We start from the raw sequence: 8,839 nt of genomic DNA, 5'->3' as shown, positions 1-8,839 counted from the left end.
ATACAAAAGAAATCTCAAACTTTCCTATCACCGATTGAATCTAATCAAGAAGGTTGACTCCTCAATTTAATTCTGTAGCCGTCACCCATTTCTATTACATTAGATTGGTGGAATTGAGTGGCCACCATTTATATTTGGATCACGAGTCTTTGTATTTAGCATCAGTGTATTCATTTGTATTTATCAAGATTTTAACCATTAGATTAATCTACCGAATTTCAATTAGTCCACGTCAAAGTAATTGTATCAAACCATTTACGCAGCATCATAGCCCATTTCTCTTTCTCTCTCTCTCTCTGTGTTTGCAAATCCTTCCCAATCTCCTGCAACTGTTCTCTTGTGTTCTATGATTATGTTGTATTTATACAATTATGTTGACGTGGAATGATTGACATTTAGTAGATTAATCTAATGATTAAGATCTTTCTAAATGAGAATAAATGCGCCGATGCAAATGTAGAAATTCGAGATCATTTATATTTATGATTGCAACATCATAACCATTGAATGTTGGAAATAAATCTTTTGAGGTGATAGCTGATCTATTCCTGCAAGTGTGATCAAGAATTTGATTAATAAATATTAGGGAGCTTCACCTAAAGACAAAAACACAAAATACATTCATAGGACCCCACTAGTTTTAAATTATTTCAAGGAGCCAAAACAAGTAGATCAAATTTTAAAATTCCAATCATGCTCCAATAGACTTGTTACTTAACCAACCAAAACTACAAACTGACACCATCTGTAAAAACTTCAAACTGATATTAGATTTGTAAAAATTAATTCATGCAAGACCTTCTACAAGATCAATTTCAAAATTTCAGCACTTCTGCAAGATCAATCTAAAATTTGTTAGCACTTCTGAAGATTAGTTCAAAATTTCAGCATTTCTGCCAGAGTAGTTTCAAAATTCTAGCACATCTGCAAGATCAGTTTCAAAATTCCAACACATCTACAAGATCAGTTTCAAAGTATTTCTGCAAGATCATTTTCAAAATTTTCAACGCTTTGCAAAATTAGTTTAAAAAATCTAGTACTTTTGCAAGATCAGTTTTCAAAAATTTTAGCACTTCTGCAAAATTAGTTTCAAAATTCCAACATTTTTGTAAAATTAGTTTCAAAATTCATGCATCCAAACCAATCCAAACCTCAAATTCAACTACTATAAAAAATAAAATAAAAAACCTAAAATTTCAATCGTTCTTAAGAAAGAGAAAAACACTCATAAAGCTATGATACAATATGAAGAAAAAGATGAGGATGGAGGGAGGGAGGGAGGGAGGGAGGGAGGGAGGGAGGGAGGGAGAGAGAGAGAGAGAGAGAGAGAGAGAGAGAGAGATAAGTATGAAGAAGAAATAAGAAAGAGAAGGACGAAGAAGGGGGAGAAGAGAGAGAGAGAGTGAAAGATACGAAGGGTTGGTTTGTAATTATGGTGCTTTAAAAAAATGGCTTATTAAAATATCTGGAACATCAAATATGTTTGGCAAAACAAAAAAAAAGTGTTTAAAAAAAAAAAAGCTATTGCCAATGATAGTAGAAAAACAAAAACAGGGTCTACCATGCTTCTAAAAATGTTTTTTTTAAAGCATAGTAATTAGTGTCTATTTAAGTAATTTCAAATGACAAGTATACCCTCACACATTTTACAAAATTACAATCATTGCCCCTACATTATTCTCTTTGACAATTCTTATATCACATTAAACACCATATCATTTTTAGTCATTTAACATATTCACAGCAATTTATATAAAAGTTTACCACACACTCGGACACTATTTTTTTTTTTTGTTAAAGCATTTTTACAAAAAAAAAGTTTACCAAACACTCAATAAGTTTATTTTATAGTTGTTTATTCTCACAGTACATCAGAAGTAATTTTTTTTTTCTAAAAAATATAATAATACCAAACTAGCCTGAAGAAAGAGGAGACAAAGAAAGAGAGAAAGAAAATGACAAATAAGATAGGAGAGGAAAAAAAAAATAGTACAAATAAGAAAATAAAGACCCATCCTTTAATTATAGAGAAGTAAAATTTTTAAAATGCAAAAACAACTAAAAATATCCTTGACATTGCCTACCATATAAATAAATTTTGTTCTTCTCTAAAATAAATAAAAAACTTCGTCTCTTCCTAAAATATAGTTTTATAACTTAAATATATGTGTAAATGTTCTTAAATATTATCCGCCGCCTGCATAATAAATAAGTAAGGAAGGAGAATATGAGCACATTAAATAAACTAAGATGAGTAATAAATACACAAATATAGAAAATTAGAAAGAAAAAAAGAGAGAATATAATAGGGAAGAATTTAGTAATGTAAAGGTAGGTAGGTAGGCACAAGGAAGGTTGAGTATAAAAACCTAGAGGCATGTATGTACTTATACCATCTCCTACGTTATACCCATTTTGTCTCTCTTGTCACCGTTTATAAAATTATTAATTATGTCGTTCATCTCTGTTCAACACGATACGACGATGTTTTCAATACTAGTAAAAACTCTTTTCCAATTAATATCTTATTTTAAAAGTACTATTGAAACATAGATGATTGTCGTATATTTATACATTACACCATATGTTTGTTATACAGTTGATCACGTAGTGTAAGCGGTTGTAAGAAAGATCCTTCCTCTAATACATGATAGAGACTTTTTGTAATATCCCACATCGCCCATGGGAGTTGATCCTTCAAGCCTTATATGTATATTCCCATCTCTACCTAGCACGAGGCCTTTTGGGAGCTTATTGGCTTCGGGTTCCATCGGAACTCTGAAGTTAAGTGAGTTCGCGCGAGAGCAATCCCATGATGGGTGACCCACTAGGAAGTTCTCGTGTGAGTTCCCAGAAACAAAACCGTAAGGGTGTGGTCGATGCCCAAAGCGGACAATATCATGCTACGGTGGCGTCAAACCTGGGATGTGGTGGGGGCCCGAGTCGGGATGTGACAATTTGGTATCAGAGCCAATCCATGGCCGGAAGTGTGTCGACGAGGACTTCAGGCCCCTAAGGGGGGTATATTTTAACATCCCACATCGCCCAGGGGAGTGGATCCTGGAAGCCTTATATGTATATTCTCATCTCTACCTACCACGAGGCCTTTTAAGAGCTCATTGGCTTCGGGTTCCATCGGAACTCCAAAGTTAAGCGAGTTCTCGCAAGAGCAATCCCATGATGGGTGACCTACTGGGAAGTTCTCGTGTGAGTTCCCAGAAACAAAACTGTGAGGGCTTGGTCGGGGACAAAACGAACAATATCGTGCTACGGTGGAGTCGAGCCCGAAATATGGCGGGAGTCCGGGCTGGGATGTGACAAAAAGTATATTTATCTTTACACCCATTATAAAATAAAATCTCAAAGAAACTCGAAAATCAAAAATCTTCTTAGTCATTTGTCTCCCCTCCCACCTTGATCTCTTTAGAAACAGAGCTTTTTGTTTTTCAAAATTTTCTCAGCATTTTTTTGTTGCATCTTATTTGATTTTTGATAAAGTTTCAAATTTCTACTGGAGCTGCGTACAACATTATAGCAGTTTCCATGGTATTTGTGTTTCGGTGTGTGTGTGTATTTGTTTTTTGTTGCAATTATTTAATTTAATTTGATGAAATAAATTCATCTAACCTGCACTCACTAACATGCACTACCCCAAGCAATTTATTAGAAGGAAAACAAATGTCAATCAGAACTACGACAAATTTGTAATATGAAGTTGAAGTGAAGGGTTTCGTTTAGGAGGATAGGGTAGCATGAAAACAGCTTTCACTTTCTGATATGCCAAAGCCAAACAAATTACTAATACTTATACTTTCCATAGAAAGGGTCTTATATATCAATACTTTCATTACAACTGTTGTAGAACGTTGACGGAAAACAATTGAAACCCAAATACTCATCTTTCTACATTCTAAGAAAAATTGAAATGCATGGAGTTGAGTTAGTCTACATGGGGGTTTTGGGGTGATAATGTGCAATCATTTGGGGGAGTTCCTGGCGGCTTCTGCGGTTAAATAAGATATCTATTAATTATTAAAATATAAATAAAATATAAATTTGAATTAAGTACACATTATAGGACTAAAATCAGTATCCAATCTAACACCAAATTTTTATTGAATTTAATCTTCTTCAAAGATTAAAGTTCAAAAACCCCATTTTGTGCAGATTTGAATTTGATACATTACATTTTGAGTTTGTAATTGTTTGGACAAGCTCTCTTTACTATTTGGTTATGGTTCAAAAATAAAGAGAGAGATTAGAGAGGGGGAAAGGGCGTTTAGTGAGTGAGCTGGTGCGCATCGTACTGAAAGCAAGAGAACTCCACTTCTTTGGTGACGGTGGGCCCCACTACTCCTTACCAAATAAGAAGACGCCACATCACCAAATTGCCTCTGTTTTTCTTATGTTATTTCGTGATAGCTACTGCTTTTTGGGGCAATTGGATTAAAAGTTGATGTAATTTTTGTTTGTTTTTCGTTTAGTTGCTTCAAATTTTGGCCATGATTTTTTATATAATGGAGAAATTTATATGCGTATGGGGAGAATGATAATACCATATCATGTTGGTTTCTTGTGTCAATAAAAAAACTATGTGTGTATTGTTATTCATATATTCTTGTTTTGTTAACACAAGAAACCACGTGGCGTTGTATTTGTGCTATAAAAGTGACACACTTCGACCTGGAATGTCCACAAAGACTCATGTTTATACCATATTTAGGGCATCGTATTTAGATCTCGTACAAATACTCGGGGGACTTAAATGTAATTATGTGATAAAGGAATGGACAAATATGTAATAAGTGAGGAGTCCTTATTCTATAAAAGGACCCCTCACCCTCACAATTAGGAGAGGCCAATTTCTTAGGCCATGGAAGGGCTCTCTCACCCTCAGAAGCTCTCTCCATCTCTCTCCCTCACAAACAGATAAATACATATCAGTGTGGACGTAGCCCAAACCTTGGGGTGAACCACGATACATCTTGTGTTATTTACATTTCTTGCAGATTCACGGTCGGATTTACGTTGTTCCAAGACCTCCTGTTTTGTGCATCAACAACTCTGAATCGAGTTGTGTTAGCCGACACCTGGAAGGTGACGAAGCCATAAAGTGTGATGATGTGGAAAAATATGAATAAATTTGAACCTAAAGGTGCCTAAATACCAGAGTGCGCTGGTGAGCAGGAATGAACCCACTTCACACGTGCTACAGAGCATAAATAAAGTACAGTGAGGTAAGATAATAACTATACCATCATAAGGAAGCACCTGAACTAGGAGTGCCACAAGTCCTCGTCGATACGGAACTTTGCTACTAGAACTTGGAGGGGTGCAAAATAGAAAGTGTGAGTGGGCAAACAAAGAATTTCAAAATCATTTCAATTATCAAGGGTAGTAACCCCTTGCCGTAAAACCTGTATAGTCTCCAGAAAATTATACTACGTAGAAGTATGAAATCAAAGGTATACTAACGGTAAATCCAGAAGTATACCATGACACAACATCTCATTAGCAATATAAATAAACATGTGCGTAATAACCCACACTAGCACACAAGTCGGAGTCACCTATGGTGACCTGTATGATTGCACCCATATCTCATCAATCAATGCTAGCTCATAAGTCGGAGTCACCTATAGTGACTTGTATGACTCATCCATATCTCATCAATCAATGCTAGCATATAAGTTGGAGTCACCTATAGTGACCAGTACGACTCATTTATATCTCATTAATCAATACTAGCACATAAGTCGGAGTCACCTATAGTGACCTGTACGACTCATCCATATCTCATCAATCAATGCTAGCACATAAGTCGGAGTCACTTATATAGCTCATCTACCAATTCCTGCACATGAGTCGGAACCACCTAAAGTGGTCTGTACGACAGGCTGGGTGTAAATAAATACGCTCAAGTGCTACGATCACGTGAACGCTGTGTGAAGTATCGCAAGTCACCTACGAGCCGGAACCACCTAAAGTGGTATGTATGATAGGCTTGCACCTACCTTGGATCCAAGGTGAGCGTGAGGTGCAATAGGTGAATAATCACGTGAAGGCTAGGCCCTGGCCACGGGCGGAGCACTAACACCGGGGTACAGGATAATGAGCTCTAACTACATCTATTATAACATGTACGACTCATGGATAACTTGTACGACAGTGTTAGAGTTGCCTATCATTACAACATGTACGACAATGTCGGAGTTGCCTAAAACATACATGTAGCCATGCCATAAGTTCATCATTTCAACTAATACAATAAACTCACCTGAACTTACTTGGTTCTCCTGCGTTCACCTTTGGACTTCAAAGCGTTCACAATAATTATGTGCAAGTAATATACATATGGATATACCATGATGCAATCTAATACTCAACTATGTCATAGCATTTTCAATTATATACATACATACATACATACATACATATATATATATAATATGGCAAAAAATGCATAAGCTGTAACGCCCTATTCCCAAACTATTTATTTTCGAGAATAATTATCGGTGATAAGCCCAATTAGACACTAGTTTAATTAACTATCATTACTTACGTTTCCTTACTTCAATTTCTTGATTCTTCACACATTGATTTATGAACAACATTTAATCACCAAATCATAAGGTTAAATCTGACATTTTCCACCAATCTCCTTCACATTGCTCAATTCCCCAAACAAGGCTATTGTCTCAATTATTTAGTCTCATTTATTGTATGGCTACATCTAGCGTCTCGTTAGATTGCCTACTTACCCTAAACAGGAATCAAGCCATTTGTAGTTCGCACTAGTACTTCAAAGCATTCACAGTAATTATATGTAGGTAATATGCATAATCAATTTAAAAACGTTTGTGGAATTATCAATCATATATATATATATATATATATATATATATATAATATACACGATAGAAAGGAAAAGACCTACTCACCTGAGGTTCGCGCTACAACTCCCTAGCACGAATATCGAGACGTCACGAACCATCGTCGCCTATAACAATTATCAAATAATGTCTCAGAATTCTTATCGATATAACACATAAATTACATAAAAAAACATCCCCAAGGACGTTCTAGAATGATTTAAGACCCATTGATCAAAAGTCAACCGTCGGTCAAAAATCGACGGTAGGGTCCACGGCCTTATAACTCGATCAAGAAGATCCGCAACTCATATTTCCAATCCGTAACTTCCAAAGATCCACATTGTGCTTCTAAAACAACATCCTAAAATTCCACTACGATCCAACGGTTGGATCTCCGCCAATCACAAATTCAAGTGGCGGTCAACGTTTTATTTTATGAACTTACAAATCCAATTCGGGAAGATCCGTATATCTGATTTCTGATCCCTAAGTTCCTATGGTCCTCAAATATTACGTACTATAACGTACTAAAGTTTGGTGACGATCTAACGGTTGGATCGTCGATTCATACAATGACCTATTAACGTAACGTACAGAATTTAGATTCCAACAATCAACCTACGTCATACAATTATCAAAACTGAACTCAAGGTATCTAATTAGCCTAAGAATAACATCGACGGCCCCCTGGCCACGCGCCGCCGCGTGTGGCGGGTGGCGGTCGGCCGCCCCGACTCGCCAGAAAATCCAACTATTTCCAAAAATTACCAAAATTTATAGAATTGTAGGTCTCAACGAGGGGAGCAACTTTCATACCTGTGACCAAGGCCAATTAGGTCGGGAAGAGATTCAATTTCGTTAAAACCTTGGCACCCTAGAAGTGGGTAGTTCTTGATTCGACTCCATACAAGCTCTGACGTCCCCAAGGCTGATTGGGTTTTGTTTCTGGGTTCATGGAGGGTCTATTGGTGGTGGTGATCTAAGGAAATTGTTTCATAAATGGTGGTTCGAAGCCGAGAATCACTCGGACCTATCGGTGGGTTTTCTAAAATATTGGGATTAAAACTCATCAATTTTGGTCACAATTAGCTGCTAAGATGTTGTGATGAGGTTTGGTGGTGATGGGGGGTTGAAGATAGCCAGAAATTTGGACAGAAAACACTAAGGAAACCGGGTCATCGCGCAGGTCAAAGGAACCCGGCTCGTTCCCCTCATTTCCCTCATTTCTTCTCTTTCTGATTGGGCAATTTCTTGCTCTCCCCTTTCCCAAGTTGTCCATCTCCCTCCTGTGTTGTCTTCCTCTCCTCTCCTTCATTGCCATCAGGCAACCTTCCTTTTTTTTTCTAAAAACTGATTGGTCCCCTTTATTTTAACTCATTTAACCTTTAACCCACATTTGGAAATTAAATAATTCCCACAATCTATAGGTTTTACAACTTCAAACGTCCGTAACTATACTGATATAATTTGGACTCGCAAACTGCTTTCACCTATGCGTTCGTACCAACGAGTACTATACAAATGTGCTAAGTGAATAAGTCATACATTCCTCTACACGTTGGTCAATGAAAGTCAAAACCTTCACCTTTAGGGCATTTTCGTAAATTCATTCTTTTAAAATTTATAAAATCGTAGAACTAGGAACGGGTTGTCACACTTTTTAATTGGGTTTGGTAGGGTACTTTAGGTAATAAATTTGGGTTAAAAGAGATATTAATTCTTTAATTAAAAATAATATGGGTGTAGAGAGTAAGTTGGGTGTAGAAAGAGGTTAGATGGGTTCAAATAAAATTTCCCTAGAAAATATTTTACTAAATTAGTGTACCGAAATGTCCATACCTAAATATATTGTAGTGAATTAGTGGCACATAAGAAAATATGCAAAAACATAAGTGTACCAAAAAATTCCGTACCTAAATATATGATACTAAACTAGTGTACCGAAATGTCGGTACCTAAATATA

The sequence above is a fragment of the Malus sylvestris genome, chromosome 13, assembly GCF_916048215.2.
Source record: "Malus sylvestris chromosome 13, drMalSylv7.2, whole genome shotgun sequence".
NCBI classification, from domain to species: domain Eukaryota; kingdom Viridiplantae; phylum Streptophyta; class Magnoliopsida; order Rosales; family Rosaceae; genus Malus; species Malus sylvestris.
The sequence above is the reverse complement of the archived record's forward strand: the minus strand, read 5'-3'. Positions refer to the sequence as shown.